Here is a 16,793-nt window from a genome sequence, read left to right as displayed (position 1 = left end):
TGTTTGAGGCTGAGTTACCGCTTGGCGTACCTCCTCTGATTGCCTCAGAAAACATCCTGCTGGGCTGAGTTTGGTGTGTATCCTCTCATACAGGTTCACCGCTCTGCAAAAGTCAGAAAAAGTCATTTTTTTTTCCCCCTCACACAATCTCGGCTCTGGAAAGGTGCAGCGCGCATTCCTTACAACCTCAAATCCTTTGTCTGGTGTTAAAGCCTGCACCGAAACAAATGTGAGGTAGGTGGGAGTTTGACCGAGCTCCAGAAAAATTGAAACATAACTGGCACCGAGTCATGCTGATCTGTGCCGCGCGTCGCGCCGACCTCTGCTTGAGACATACATGCACCGCGCTGATGCTCTGCGAGGGGCAGATAATCTGCAACTCAAAAAACAAACAAACAGATTCTTCATCTCTCAGGCTTGGATAGAGCAAAATGGCAAACTAGAAGATATTTGGAAATGAAGCAATTTAAGCGTAACCACCTTCTTTGCACCCACGATGGCAGTACAGTGCCATCACCATGGCAACCTGACCACTGTGACATTCTGTCAAACGGTGAGGTGTTTTTTTTTTTTTTTTTTTCCGGCCGGTGAACTCGGCGTTCCATTGTCACTCGCTCTCCTCCCAGCAGCCTCCCTCCTCAGTCAAATGTTGAAGCACTGCTGGAAAAGTTCTTTTTTTTTCTGCCTGACAGTGGATTGGCTGCCCGCAGAGATGAGGATTGTGGGAATGCAGGGTGCCCAGGCTCTGATGTTGTGTGGCCGTTGGCATTGTTCAGATGCTCTGCCCCCAGGACCGACAGCATTACTAAAGATTACCACGCCGCACTTGGCACTGTGCACTGTTTCTCTGTACATATGTGTGTGTGTGTGTGTGTGTGTGTGTGCGCCCCCTCTGGACAGCTGGCGTGCCAAAGCTTGTTGAGTTGTTTGTCACACTTCGCTCACTCAGGAGAGCTGTGACGACGTGCAGAGGCCTTTCACGGCTGACAGACTGACTGCACTGACGTACGCGCAGGCAGGTACACTTTCTTATTTTATTTTAAGCAGCACTTCTCACACCAGAAACTCATCAGAACATTTCGTGGTTGACTCTTCAGGGGTGGAACTATCTTCCAGTGAGTGACGTGGGGGCAAGTTTACAAAGTCTGTCTGGGAAGCTTTAGTTATCATTTTTAATACAAAAGTCTTATTTTAAACACGGGTAATCTTGTAATTCTGCATGTAGCAGCATTCATCTTTGGTCATCCAACATATATTTTATCAAACCTTTGGGCAACCTCCTCAGCCACCCCTCCCCAAATCTGTCAATGCTCCACAGGTGTTAGCATCCTTCATAAGAAAGTGGAAGAGCATGCCATGTTGTCCTGAATGACAGAGTCCCTTTTATGCCACTCCATACCAGTAGGGGGTAGCGAGCAGGGGAGATTTCCCTGTAAAGTGTAGTGTCTGACATAAGACCACCATACAGTGCAAACCATGGTGGATGGGAAGACATATGGTATTCTATATGTCTTACCATGATTCCATTTGCACTCAGAGCTTTGAATTCCCACCAAATCAAACTCGTTATCTCGTATCAACCCCATGTCCTCCAAGTTCACAATCCAACATGGATGCTCCCACCAGCAACAGTAGTAAAAGTTGTGTTTTTTTAAGCAATTCTGTTGTTTTTGTGTCCAGTGCTGTCCTACTGTTGTCTTCGGACATGTTGCCGCAATATTTCAATGTGTGAAATACCAGGTAATGTATTGTTTATTGACTGGTGGCACTAATATTGGCTAACCCTAACAATAATGACTGTTGACACCATGCTACAAACTGAACAATACGTTAAAACACTCATGTCATTTCTGCTCCACCTGTTCTCTTCTATGGGGTCTCTTTTTAATACCGAAAACCTATTTTTTTTGCAACACTCTACAATCCAAAATCTTAATGTGTTCATCTTATTTTTAGACTTGTATTGTTTTGTGGAAAATGTAACTGATTTACCTCTACCCAGTTACAACTTACAAGATACGTAAATGGAATGCACCATTAAGCGTACAGTACGTGACTGGAGCCATGTTTGCTTTGTTGAAAACAGTCAAAACCCTTTAAAACTTTAGGAATGCTGCAACAGGTTTTACCCCGATATCCTGTTTGAAACTTCATTCATGTTTTTTTTTTTTTTAATTTTATGATTAACCTCTTAAACCAGGGGTGGGCAATCATGTGCCATGAAGGGCTGAAGCACTGCAGGTTTTCCTTGCTACCAATCACCTCAGCAGGTGATTTCATTAATGTTCATGTGTTTCAGCAGGTGATTTCATTGACAACCAGGTGTTTATGTTCAAGGGAGAAGCTCATCAGCAACCCACCTGCTGATGTGATTGGTTGCAAGGAAAACCTGCAGTGTCTCAGCCCTCGTTGCCCACCCCTGTCTTAAACCATAGAGTTCCCAGATTTGGGGACTTGCCCTGTTTTGGAACATTTGAACACTCATAACTAACCAATGCTGACACCAACATACACTTATTATACATCAAAATGTCAAGCGACGTCTCCTCTACAAAAGTACCTACTTCAATCACATATCAACTAACCACAGCTGAAACGCCAAGCAAATAAACACATAAATTGGAATTCATTTTTTGGAAAAAAAAAAAACTCATTTACTCCTACCAAGTATTATTTACTTTCAGTTTTTTTGCATCCACAACATCCCCTAGGACCTGTCTTTTAGCTGATCCAACCTTTTGCATTTTTGACCTTGTACAAGCTGAGAAATAAATCATAATGTATGGGTATGTGATTTTGGTGAATAGGCTCTAGGGCTTAAGGGGTTTTAAGCTAGAGATAACAATGAAAATGGATCCGGGGTCCTGGATGGCAACCATCGAGAAAGACAGACAACCAGCCAATCCCTTTCTTTTGAACATAACCATCTATTGGTTGCAGGCCAGCGAGTTGTGGGCGTGTCCTTGGACTTTTCCAGTTGCTGGGCTCCTGCGTGCTGGATCATGCACAGACACCAAAATGTCTTGAGGAGAACATATTTATAATATCTTGCTTTACTCCACATTAAATAGTGATATCAATCCAGTGATCTCGGTGAATCTGCAGCGGCGGAGGTTAGCCGTAGCATACGGTTCAGTGTTTGTGACGGGAAGAAGAGCAGCGAGGTGAGGAAGTGTGGGATGCCAGCTGGCCCAAACATGAGAGAGATCATGGAGTGAATGAAAGAGAGGATAGAGAGAGCGAGTAAAGGAAGGGGAAAAGGAAGAAGAGAGATGGGAGGGACAGAAGGAGACGGAGATAGATGGAGAAAGGTGGGAAGGTGAAAAACAAGGTGGGAAACAAATGTGGAGAAACTGGCATCTGCTGCCCTCTCAGCCAGCTCCCAGCAGCACGCTGTGTCCATGTGTATGTGCCGAGATAAGACAGAGGACGGGCCCAGATGGTCCGAGGGGAGAGTGACAAGTGGCTGTCAGGGGAGTCAAACAGCCGGACCCTCATCTCCCTCGTTGGCAGGCACACAATTCCATCACTTTGTAGGACCTCCACCATCTCTGGGGCACCTGTTCATGCTGCAGCCACAGCTGTTTGCAAAGAACGTTCTGCAGTATCTCCATTGTGAAGATCAGATTTATGATACCCACCGTCTTTAAGGTGGAGGATACGTCATCCGGCGGCATGTTTGGGACGTCATAAACAGTCCAAACCCCTCGTTTTAATGGTGAAACCAGGCGGAGAATTCCTGACAATATATGAATGTTTCCAAACTGAAACGTATCCACCAGCAGCACTGCTCTCATGGAACGACTGCAAACCAGGAAGGAACTGAACTTGATTCTCAATGTTAAAAATTAACCAGAACATCAGTGACATAGAGCTGTTCCAGTTTTCTCCACAGTTGTAGAAAGTGATGACAAACTGGAAATATTTTCTTTTTACCAACAGCGGAAACATTCCTACAAGTAATTTTAGCGTTTACACCCTGATGTAAATACATACTGCTTTAACTATTTTTGTTTTTTGAGGTTCTTCACCAAAATCTTACACAATGTGTAAAATTTGTTGAATGGTGTCTTATTTTGGTGATTTTTTTTTTCTCACAGAGAAAGCAATTCAAGAACACGTCCGATTTTGGGTGAATTTCACATTTTCCCCACCACCAAACGTATACATTGTCCACCGAATTTAAAATTGCAAAATTTCATAAAGAAGAATCGTGAACAATGTTTTGATGAATCAATTAAGACAATCAGATTCAAAATCCATCAGGAACTGGAGAGCAAGCGAGAGAGAGAGAAACATTTTGGGTGAATTTCACCGTTTTCACAAAAAAAAAGTCTATTTTTCCACATATTCCAAATTACAAAATTCCATGCGAAAAAATTGTGAATAGGGGTGTAATGATACACTAACTCCACAATATGGTACATATCACGATACACCTATCACAATATCTCACAATAAGTAATGACATCATTGTTATCTCTCATCATGAACAAGGTAATAATCCGTGATGACTGGTTTAACTCTTATTCTGAAGTATACATTGTAATCAATGTTCAATGTTTCCTATTTGTATATTTTGAGCTCTTGGTGAATTTCTATTGCACCTCCATTCATGAGAAATGCCCACCAGGTGGAGGCATTTTTCCATTTCAAGAACCTTGAGCACTACAGTGAGACACAATGACAAACCTGTTGCTTATAGTAGTAGATTTATGATTTTTCTACAAAACATCATTTCTTCCATGCAATAATGGACTTTCATGACAACATGTTACTAATAATAATACAAAAAGAAACAGGTTTCATGATACGATTATCAGGATTCATGATGCATCGTTACAGCCCTAATTGTGAACACTGCTTAGATGATGCAAAGAAAACAACTGGAATCAAAATCTATCAAGAACTGAAGGAGAAGATGCACTTTCTACGAATTGTGGACAGCCAGACGAACGGACGGACAGATGGATGGGTGATGGAAGCTTCGCCATGCCTTTAGCTCAGGAGACAGTTGGTCTGGATGAGCTAAAAATGCATCATGACTATAAAACTGACCTTTTTTGGTCAGTGTCCTCCAGCAGTAGATCCATTTCCATGATGACAGCTTTGTCTCAGTGTCTCCTCACAGAAAAAGTTCAAACCAGCATTGTGGATGCTTTTCAAACCTGGTCCATGCTGTACGAACTGCACAAGGTTCCTCAAATTAAATACTACGTGGCTGTGCTTGAGAAAAAGTCTGTGAGGAGGTTTTGTGATCATCAGTGAGTAATTTTTAGCAGGATTACTCAAAAAAACCTATCAGTCTAATCAAGTTACATATTCGTGTTTTGCATTTTGGTTCTGACTAGGCTCCAGACATGGACTCTGGATCAGGTCTTTGTTGCTCATCTTAGGGCCCTGTCCCACTGGGGAGAGGATTAATTACGCATGAATTGAGTACACAAATTGTGGGCGTTCGTTGTTGTCCGCAACAAAAATGGCCAAAAATGACAAATGTCCCAGTATGAATTATGGATATATTAATAATATATAGTGAATATATGATGAACAATCACGGTTATATAATGCATGTAGTGAGGAAACTGATCCGACACATTGAGATTATCACAGCAGTATTACGGGTGTATTATGTATTATGTACGTGCACGGCATCTGCATTGCGGTCATAAAAGAAGTGCACTTCGGCCGTCTGCATCACTATTCACACCAACAATACAGCCTCTGGTGCATTTGCTGGACTTGGACAAGTTGATCACAGAGTGTTGTCATGCGAGGGTTAACTGTTCATGAGTTTGGGGAGTGGGAGGGGGGAAGCCGCTGGGGGTGTGAGACGGTGTTTTTTTTTTTTTTTTTGAGAGTGTCACAGAAAACAGACGTCAGCGTGAGTTGTGGCTAAACAGCAACTCTTCATTTTGTTGGTGTTAAATAAAAGTCCTGGACTGCAGCAGCTACGTCTTTGTGGATCTACACAGCTGGACCAGTACTGACTGGCAGGTATGTCACTTTCTGCCACACTTTGGATTTACGTGATGTGTTTGTTATGCATTCATAGATTGTCCGCAAAACAGCTGCAAAGCAGATGTAATAAAAACGCTTTATTCATGGCCAATGTGTATGCATTCTCTACAACTTATTTTAGTTTGTGATGTGGATGTGATGGGCACGATATATATCTGTTTTACACACTGTCCCGGTCCGCTGACAAGCTGCAAATCCCCGTCAGTTGTGGATATCAGCGGTTAACGGCAGATATACAGCGCATAGAGTGAGTATGTATTGTGTATGAATTGAGTATGTATGGAGTATGTAAGGCGGATGTCATCCACATTCACATTTTTGAGCTACTCAAAAATCCTGGCTGCGGACATGTGTGCCTCTGCGGATGATCACGGGCGTGTTCAGATGACAGCCAACTCATACAGGCATGTTACACGGATATTGCGGATGTTTGGCAAATATGGGCCAATTTTGTGCGCAATCCATACGCAAATCCTCCTTAACGCCAGTGGGACAGGGCCCTTAGCAGATCTTTCTTTTAAGTGAGTTGGTACTTTGTTGTAATCATTTTCCGATGTTCATTTGACTGTCTGCACTGGACTAGGCAGAGAAATCTATTGGCACACCAGCCACACCAAGAGTTTTTTTTTTTCACCAGCTGCCACTGACCCAACCTGAACAACCAAGTGTTCTGGTACTGACTGGAGTTCTGAATACAACTTTCTTTCAACCCATGAAGTTTAATTTCAAAGAGGTTTTTCTTTCTGGGAGCTAAGAAAGTTCACCTGGTCAGATTCTGCCTCCACCACTTTCCCCACGTTTGTCTCTCTGTGATTGACCGAATGTCAGTCGGAGTTGTCACGAGCAGTCAGCGTGTGTCTTAGGCATCGTTTGAGAGCGACGGGACTCAGTTTAATGGATAAAGTCTGCAGAAAGCCCAGACCACCGGCTGCGTTCTATCTTTATGGGTCATACACTCGTCTTCTCAAACACCCTTAAAGCTCTTTATCTCTCTCTCTCTCCCTCATTCTCATATTTCTGTCTTCAACTCATATGTGTGCGCTCCTTATCGTAACTCGGTTGCCCTTGATTTGTGCGATCCCGACAGCTTCCCCTCCCTTCCTGGGGAATTTCCCGCTCGTCCTCTATGAAACGAGAGGAAATGAAGGAAGGGACTTTGGGCTCCGAGGCCAAGACCTTTTCCAGTCCCACAGCAAGGCTCTCTGGGATATGTAGGCGCCTCCGGTGTTAGGGAACATCGGGGTGGTGGTGGTGGTGGGGTCTTGCTCATCGAGAAGGACGGCACAGGAGTGTGAAAGAAAAAGAGCAAAAGAAGAGAAATTGGGTGAGAGGGGAGGGAGAGTGAAAGTGTGTGTGAGGATAACAAAAAGATGGAGGGAGTGTGAGAGGGGCAGCTTGTCCTTCAGGCCCCCCAGGGCTCTTTCTTCTCGATGGCGGCGGCTGACGGCCATGAAATGTCACAAAATTCACTCCTGTTGAGTTCGCGGATCTGAAGCAGAAGTGAGAATCTGTCCCCGTCTGTCCCCATCCCTCTCTTTTTGGACCTTATTTTATTGGTTTGGTCTCCATTTCGGTTATTTCCTCTCAAATTTTTAATCCCATTGCTGCTTATTTCCTTCCAACTACTCTACTCCCCCTCGTCCTCCTCTTTCTTCTCCCTTCCTGACTCATCTCCTGTTTTCATCTGGAGCTGAAATGATTGATTAGTTGATGAACAAATGAGACCTTACTCGTTTCATTCAGGGCGTCTTTGAAAGTTTTTCCAATATTTGCAAAAGTGTTTTTTTTTATTTTATGATGTACTGCCTGAACTATAATTCTGCAATTACACAGTCTTTAGGATCCTGATACTTGTCTTAGTGCAGTGGTTCCAAACTATTCCAGAAAAGGCCAAGAGGGTGCAGGTTTTCTTTGCAGCCACTGACTTCAGCAGGTGATTTCACTGATGAACTCATCCCACCTGTTCAAAGGGATGTTAATCAGAGAAATCACCTGCTGAAGTCAGTGGCTGCATGAAATCCTGCACTCTCTCGGCCCTTTCTGGAATAGTTTGGAGACCACTGTCTTAGTGGATGGTTGTGGGGCTTGGACATGAAGCTCTGACCTAAGGCAATGACTTGATGTCTTTGGTAGGAGGACTCCTTGGGTACCACTTGCATTGTGAGGGAAGATACTGTAACATTTATTTCCACATGGTGTCTTCTTTCTCTGTGCATGAGTCAGTGTCCAGGTGCCTTGGTTTTGAGGAGCCCAGCAGATGGAAAAAGGCCAAAGGGATGCCCGGGCTGCAGCAGATTGTTACTTTCAAGAGGTGGGGACATGGTTGTTGTCTGCCTGAGTGGTTTCCCATCCATTGTGGTGGATGCAGTAATTCATGGCACCACTGGATGCTCACAGACCCGACATGCTCTTTTCACCACACACGCCTCCCAAGTCCACTGTGACCACTTTCTATGTTAAAAGTGGACACTCTGTCACCACCAAGTGGTTGCAAAGTGTAAGTACAATTTAGTCACTGGTAGGGGAAGTTCATGTTTTTGTTTTTTTATTTTTGTGCAGTGGAATTGTGATGCTGAGTTTGGATTGATTTGACAGGTTTTATCTTCTACAAATAAAAGTATTCAACAGACTTCTTACTCACTATTTATGCTTCCTCCACTCTTTCATCCGCTCCTCTCTCGCTCCACCTCGAGTTCATACTATAAGGTGTCTTGAGCCAAATCTGAAGTAATGAGGTTCCTTCTCGTCTTACTCTCACTTTTCATTTCTCCTCGTCTCCTTTAGCCCACCTTCTGCCTTATTTCCTCCCCTCTGCCTCATGTCCATCTGGCTTTTAAGTCATGAACTCACAAACCTCTCCTGCACCTCTTCTATCTCTCTCTCTCCTCACTTTCCCTTCAGGGAGGACAGTCCATCACCATTCTAAACACACAAGCAGCCTGAGCCACCAGTGACAGCATCTCACGTACGAAACCCCCCCCGCGCACATGCCATTAGCCGTGCACACACATACACACACATACACACACACCGGCCTCTGTCTATCACATTTACATTTCAAACTGCCTGCACTTCCACCAACACATCCATTATTTACCAGCCTCTGGCCAAAGAGGAGAGCACGGGATCCATACTCCCCAGGTACCGTGTCTGTATGTGAGGGACATCTTATATCTGCTGCTTCCCTCAGCACTCTGCAATTAGATTCTCTCAACTTCATAAACTGCCTTTTCCTTCCTTTCCATCGTTCCCTTCATTTACCAGCTTCACCTCGACCTTTATAAAGCCGATTACCAACCGTTTGGCATCAACGGCGGTGTCACAAACACTGTACATCAGCAGCACACGACAGAAAACTCGCAGGTTTAGTTTTTTGTTGGAAGTGTATGGAAGGCCTATTACAGCCAAATTAAAATAAATCTTTTCCCCTAATAATTATAATAGTAACAGATTTAGTTACGTAGTGTTTGAATTACAAATCATTACCATTAACACATTAAAATATTAAAACATTAAAAAACAATCCCATCAACAACAATTTTGAGCTTGCGCACTAAAACAAGAAATTAATTAAATAAAACAGAAAAGAGTTTTAATTTTGGATTTGGAAGATTCATTCGAAACAGACAGTCTAATAGCAGCAGGAAACCCATCCACAACATTGGAGCACAGTCAGTAACGGATTTACGTCATGAGGTAAGCAAGTGCAAACCTATTCAGTCGGGGGGTAGTGTTGTATAAAGTACCGGAAAATCACACTTAAGTAAAAGTACAGATACCCATTAAAAAATGACTTTGGTAGAAGTTCAAGTCACTGATTGAAATGCTACTCAATTAAAAGTCTTAAAGTATCTAGTATTTATTGTACTTAAGTATGACAAGTAATGTACAACTAAATGTAATCAAGTATTGAAAGTAAAAGTACAAGTAATCATAATCAAAAACGGACTGATTATTTTTTAATAAAAGTTTATCTAGGCTTGTAAATGACTGGTGGTATTAGTTAAAATACTGAAAATTGTGCACATCACACAAAAACACTTCAGAAACAAGGTTTCAAAACCTAAACGAGAGTAGGCTACTCACTAGGTGTTCACAGGAAACATTTAATTCTATATGTATTTATTTATTTTCATTGTTACATGGTTTTATCTTTTCTGTTGTGTTTTGTTTCATTAGGTTCTTTTTGTTTCTTTCTCTAAAATTGTATTGTAACATTATTAGTCTATTATTATTGACTATTATTGTCTATTATGTAGACTATTATTGTTGTTGCTATAATATATGAATAAAAATCAATTAAAAAAAATTACAATTTGACTCTTTACGACAACGAACGCTGAGCCATTAATTATACAGAAAACAAATCAACACAAATGTGCTGATGTGAACAGCTTAATGCTAACTTTAACACTGAAAACGCCATAGACATGCGTTAGCATCGGTCCCGTTTTTAAGTTATAAAATACATATATCAACTGTTTCAGAAGACCATAACAGGTCGGTTTAACATAAAAATATTAAATATTACTCACAGACATATGCTCTTCAGGGTTTTAGCGGGAAAAATTAGGTTAAAGCGAAATAAAACAATCAATCCACGAATCGTAGATTGAAGCACTGCTTTGACCTTCGAATCACTGCTTCGATTGGTTAAAGGTTCAAAGCAAACCCGCGCTGCAGAAAAGTTGATTACAAACCCGCTGCAGGTCTGTAATCAATGTAGAGAAATTATCATTTTCCTGACAAACACCCCCCAAGTGCGCAACTGCAAAAAAGCCTACCGGACATGCCTCATGACAAATCAGGCTGACTTCGTTGCAGTCACTAGTAATCAGTGGTGTCTCTGGGTGAAAACATGACTTTTTTCGTGTGTGTGTGTGTTTGTGTGTGTGTTTTTTTTGTTTTTTTTTTTGTAACGAGTAACGGCATGGCGCATAGAAAATGTATCGGAGTAGAAGTATGCAATTAAGGTCGCAAATGTAGTGAAGTAAAAGTGAAAGTAAGCTGAATTAAAAAATTCAAGAAAAGTACAAAGTCTCCCAAAACGTACAAGTATTTTTACTTCGTTACTATACAACACTGTCGGGGTTAACAATGATCAAACATGGATTTTATTGTAATAGACACAACTACACTGATACATGGATCCCTGAATTGGACTAAATATTCCACAAAGTGGTTGAAGGCTTGATTGTAACATTATCAATTGGTTAAGATAAGCTTATTTTGCTGCTGCTTCAGTGACTTAAAAGTCTTGTTAAGATTCAATTTCAGTGCGAGGGTCTTGTGTGAGTGGCCACATGAACATTAAGTTTCCTATATGAAAACAAAATCGACATACTTGAGGTGACATATGGGATAAATGTACCTGTTCGGTTAACAATTTGTTAATACCGCCGCACCAGTTCAGAACAATAAAGATATACTATGCTAGCAACAGCTGGCTTCTTCTTTTGCGCTTGCTGCACTTTCTGCTGCTGCCCCCCAGTGGTGATCAATAGGACTAGCAGAGGTGGTGCAACATGCTGCAGCACGGTAGCAAAAACCTGAATGAGATCACTGGATTTTCCATGAAATATTAATTTGACGATAAGCAATGTTACGTTTGGTAAATGGATCAGGAAAATGCAGCGGATCATCATGTTATTATTCCATAATGAAAAGTATTGTTCCTGAATATCCATTGTATTGTTTTATAAGGGAGCGATGACACCCTGAACAGCATAATGACATATGAACTAGTAAGAACGGGATGCACTTTAATAAGCTACAGTTTAAGAACTACTAAGTAGTTATCATGCAACCTTAACTCCACCACATCTTACTAGGTCCTACTACATCACATCAAGATCTTATTACATCAAAGCACTTCATAGACTTCCAGCTTAGTTAGTATCCCATAAATGAGTCTAACTCATTTTATTAACAAACTCTGATTGTGCTGTCATACTGACTGACTTAGTATCGCCTCAATATGATGTACCTGAAGTTATAATAGATCATTTTTAAGATCCATTATAAAATGTCCACAATACAACACAATACATCATTTACAGTTATTTAAAGTCATCCCAGGAGTCTGTGCACTCTGTTCCTGCATCAGCCTCCGGTCCTGACAGATTCAATATAAATACATGTTTTTATCGGTGGAAACAGAAGTTTATATGTTAAGTGGAAAAAGGTCTTTTTTTGCAGCCTAATCTCAATAATTCATTGATGCACATATTTGAAACCACTGACTTGGACTTCTTGAGATGTTTGATGAACAAAAGTTTTTTTTTGCCTCCTCTCGACACGTAACGGGTCTATTGTCTTTATGCACATGTGTGTTTGTCTCTAATTCACACTCTGACCGCTGTCTTTAAGTGTCTGTTCTTAATGTGCACAATTCACACTTTGTGCCACGTCAGAGAGCCGGCGAAGAAGAAGTGGCACATTCTGTCCATCTTGCACACACACCTCCTCTTGCTGTTTTTCGAGCCTCGCTGCTCCTCCTGATGCATCCTCACACCTCCTCCACGAGGTGACAGCTCAGAATGACATGTTGACTCTCACGCTAACTGACTACTGATGGTATCTGTCATGAAATTTGTCTTTGATGTCACAAAAAAATTACCTTGTTTGATGGTGCAGTTTGATTATTTCCCTGCAGGAAAACAAAAAGACAAACAAACAAACAAACAATAACCTAACTGTTTTACTGATATTTTCTTTCTGTTTGCCGTTTGGAGTGTGCTGATGCACGCATCACCACATTTTGGATAAGACAAAAACCTTAACGTCAATAAGAAGTCAAGTTATCTATGCTTCGGAAATAATGTAGCTGCTACTTCGAGACACAAGAGGGCGCTCTGTCATGATCTGTACATCTATCACCTGACTGAGAACACAAAACCAACTCCCCCTCCCCCCACCACAAACAACAACAAATAATTATAATAATAAAAACAGCGGTGCGCACAGCTAGCCTAAAAGTTCAGCTTCACTAACCACAAACCCGCAAAGTGAAACGTTAACTCTAAACTGCTGAATTTAAAAAAAAAATGTTTTAAAACCTTGAAAAACAGACCTAAAAAGCTCAAATTTTAATATGTTGCAGCGTAAATATGGAGGTTCCCAAAAAGGTTCAGCATGCCGAGACGATGATCATGATGTATGTAAAATAAAGGCAACTAACATTTCCATTCAACGTAATTTATTCACAGTACAGAAAATAATGAATGAATAAGAAATATTAAGAAATAAAATATGCACACATAAAATAATTTGAATAATGTAATTAATGTAGGTACCCTGGTTTGGCCTCCTGCTTCTCCTTGGACTGGCTATATACAGGCAGGGTTCTGCATATTGCGAGATATGGATGCACAAAATGCACCATGTGGTGTATATTGTGTGATACAGATGCAGAATTTGCACCACCTGGTGTATATTACGCATCTGTATCAAGGATTATCATATACCTATAAATGATACGCCAATATGATTGGATAAAACACTAAAGAATAAATAGCAATACACCCTTTTCGCGGACGGGTAATATTTTTCATACCACCTGAATAATCAGCCAATCCGGACAGTGGAGTGGCGCCATAACTGATAATATGCACCATGTGGTGCATATTAGTACAATAACATGCTTTTGGAGGGCAGTATGCATTTTCAGAGGCCCGACATCCATGCCCAGTCGCCCAAAATGACGAGGTCGCCCGAGTTAGACGAGGGCGAATATCTGCGGGCAGGTATGGACAGGTAGCGTAAATGTAAATCTATGCTACCGGCCCAGCAATGCCTCAGTAAGTGATAATAATGCGCGATACGGATGCGTAATTTGCACCACCGAGTGTATATTATGCATCCGTATCACCGAATATGTGCCACTTGAGGCAGCCATATTGTATTTTGGGGTGGTGTGGGCGGTTTATGCGGTAAGAAACTTCAAAATATTGCTAGTTTGGATCAAATATTTAGCTGTGAAAACTGACTTTATCGGAAGGATTTTTGAATTTGACCTGGGAAGAGCAGAGGCAGCCATATTGCTACATTAAATTTGTGTAGATGAGGGCGGCGCAAATCGCAGTGTACTAAATCCTAATTTACACGTCAGTGGTGTACATAGCTTTTGCCACTTCTCCTTCTCCTCGAGGTGATAACTTGCTGCCATTGTGCGACGCTAACTTCAAATCCAGCTTTTTGGATTTTTATATATAAAACTATTGTTAGCTGACTTAAAGTTAGCTGAAGTTAAATTAGTAAGCTAATTGGTTAAATAGGTAACTAGTAATTGGTCTGCTTGTGATTCTCAAAGCTAGATGAAATATTATTCCGTTAATGAAAAAGTCAGCTAAAAGTAAGCTAACAAGTCCACCAAAAAGTAATGAAAAAGACTAAAGACTTAGCTAACAGATAATTAGCCTAGCTAATAATTAGCTTAGCCAATAATTAGCTGAACTGTGCTCACTATTGAATAAAAGAAAATGAGCAAACAACAAACAGGACAGATGCTAATATAGCTCAATGGTTTGCTTTTTGGCTCCAGCATCTGAAAAATACAATTTTAAGAACTTGTGAACTCACGCTAGTGCAGATATTCTGTCACATACACAGATTTATTATTTAATCATTTCTGCCTTGTATGTGGCGCTAATTAAACTTGTTTAGATCTCGAACCATCGAGACACCGCAGGATGTCCTACGACATGGACAACAAACATCCACAGACACCAAAACCAGTTATTATTTCATACATGCGTGATCACATCAGCTAATCAATCTTCTGTTCTCCTGATGGGTTTAATGAGTTTTATTTGCCTGAGCATAGTTAAGGTTGCAGCAGATGTCATATTTCCAGGTCTGTTGACCAATCAGCCTCCCCAGATAGAACTAAGTCACCTAAAAAAAGTCAGACTGGATGCTTATGTTTTAGCATTAAGCATCAGAGCAAATGAATGATTCTGTACTTCAGAGTGCAAAAAAGGCCACAAATCCCTCTTACTTTGATCTGTGATATTAAGAGAGAGCGACGCCAGCAGGAGGGAAGCTATTGTGGGCTAGCGGCGATGTGAAAGGGTATGAGGGTGGCCTAGTTAAAGCACTCATAATGGATTACATTATGTTATGAACACACTCGCCTCCTGCCGGTAGGCTGACTTCTCCACCCGGGTCCCCTAAACGAGCCCGTAAATGGATGGTGAGCACAGTTCTTGTTCTTTTCTAAACCAGTGAGGATTTACCCGTCAGACATTTCAATAGTAGTTTTTTATTTTTAAATAAATGAAGCTTTTTTTGCTCAACTCTGCATAACTCTTAAAATTAGAACAGCATTCAAAGAGGACATGCCTCCATAGTGCATCATCAAAGCTTTGTGATGTCATAATGCAAGAGTGTTAAAGAGATGAAAGGAAAAAAGGAGTTGGAGTCAGATCTGGATCACCAACAAAATCCTTCCATAGACTATTTATGAAACATCGGTGAAAGACATCAAGAAAGAAGTCTAGATTTTTACATTGTTCTTCTGCTGCATAATGGAATAAAGGAACAACAAAAAAAAAAAGAAAAAGAAAGATTTGCCACTAGTGGTGGACGGGTTCATCAGATTTCTCATCATTGTGATCCATTTGTTGTTATCGCTCATGGACATCTGAATGAGAAATAATGTGGAAACACATGAGACTGGAAGATAAAAGGCTGGCTTATATCCTGGGCCATATTTTACCAAAGCCTCAATAATACCCCGGTTTATAACCCGGACTATATTCAGGGTATAAACAAGTATATTCTGGACAAGACAAACAGCAGACTCCTTGCTCAGGAGGCCAACGCTCCACCAGGTCTATCAAAGGGGAGTCCCCAAGAGCCCAGTGAGTAGGAACATATTTCAATCTGAATGTCTCCTTGCTACACCTGCATTGTGAGGGAACATCAACTAGGACATTTTGTCTATGTTAGGTGATGATGTCTGTGCATGATCCACTATGCAGCTACGTCATTGTTGAGGACTCCAGTGAATGGAGAAGGCCAAGAAGACATTCATGTTTCACCTGCATCAGGTAGATGGTTACCTTTGAGAGGTGATGGACCATTTTTCTGACTGGGTAGTTGCCATTCAGGAATTGTACAGTGGTGGATGTGTCAACACCTAGCACCGGTCCATGCCCCCAGACCTGACTAGATCATGTCTAAGAATTGACCCATGTGAAGAGCAGTTTGAAGTCATGTCAAATAAAACTCAAAAACGGGCAAATCCCCGTGATGTCGAGTAGTTTCCAGCTTTGAAGAAGACATACTCAAGAAGGTAAAAGCTACGAAAGTACAGCACAAAGTCAGAGCTGACCATAATGTTGCGGATACAAGCATTGAAAATGAGATTCCTCCATTGGGTATCAGGGCTTACACTCCTGGACAGGGCAAGAAACTCAGCTATCCAAGAGGGACTCTGAGTAGAGCCACTGCTTCTTTACAGTGAGGTGGTTCAGGTATCTGGTGAGGATGACCCCTGGTCATCTCGCTAGGGTCTTCCAGGTGCATCCAACTGGAAGTTGGCCCCAGGAAAGACCCAGGACATGCTGTAGGGATTACATTTCCCAGCTAGCTTGGGAACATTTCGGAATCCACTGGGAAGAGTTACAGGACTTGGCCAAGGATAGGGAAGTGTGAGAGGAGCTGCTCCATCTGCTACCACTGTGAGCCAGATCCAGATAAACAAGAGAAAATGATTGAATATATTGACCGTGCAAATTCAGGATTGACCAAAAATAAACAACCAAATA

Source organism: Thalassophryne amazonica, chromosome 1 (assembly GCF_902500255.1).
Source record: "Thalassophryne amazonica chromosome 1, fThaAma1.1, whole genome shotgun sequence".
In the NCBI taxonomy this organism is placed as follows: Eukaryota; Metazoa; Chordata; class Actinopteri; order Batrachoidiformes; family Batrachoididae; genus Thalassophryne; species Thalassophryne amazonica.
The sequence above is the reverse complement of the archived record's forward strand: the minus strand, read 5'-3'. Positions refer to the sequence as shown.